The following is a 615-nucleotide window of genomic DNA, read 5'->3' as shown; positions in this document are numbered from 1 at the left end:
TGCCCCCCCCAGGAAGGAGCAGGGTGCCTCCTGCTTTTTTGCACCACAATACCTTTCTCATTTCTCCAAATCCACTACCGTGTCGTGGTTTAACGCTGGCGCATCAAGGAGGTTGCATCATACAATCTACGGCGTCACGCTGCACATGATATTCAGAGAGGCATTGAACTCGAGAGTTTCCACATGAGAGAGAACTGCACGGGGCTTCCTCGCCTACCATCAGCAGAAACGCACTGGGGATTTAACGCTGTCTTTTAACACACAGGAAGGACAAAAATTCCAACTTTCCAATGCAAAACAGATGCACTTTTAGCCATCAACACAGGTGCCTCAGAGAACGGTGTTTTCCACAAGCTAATCACCTCTCAGAGAAAATGGTGCCCAGTGAGGATAGAGAAGAAACTGCAGCAACCTTTGAAAAGGCTCCTGCTGTCTTTGGCTTTGTATGATCTTCCATTAGCTGCTGATGTGCAGTCACATCTAAGGGGACTATTTCCAAATTAATCGCGCATCAAACTGCACGTGCGTGTAGGAACAGTCCCTGCACCTATCATTTTGTATTGGAGAATAGAAGGAATCTGATTATTGCTATTTGGCCCTTAGGTTTCTTTTCCC

Source organism: Egretta garzetta, unplaced genomic scaffold, assembly GCF_000687185.1.
Source record: "Egretta garzetta isolate BGI_Z169 unplaced genomic scaffold, ASM68718v1 scaffold622, whole genome shotgun sequence".
In the NCBI taxonomy this organism is placed as follows: domain Eukaryota; kingdom Metazoa; phylum Chordata; class Aves; order Pelecaniformes; family Ardeidae; genus Egretta; species Egretta garzetta.
This window is presented reverse-complemented; position numbering follows the sequence as displayed.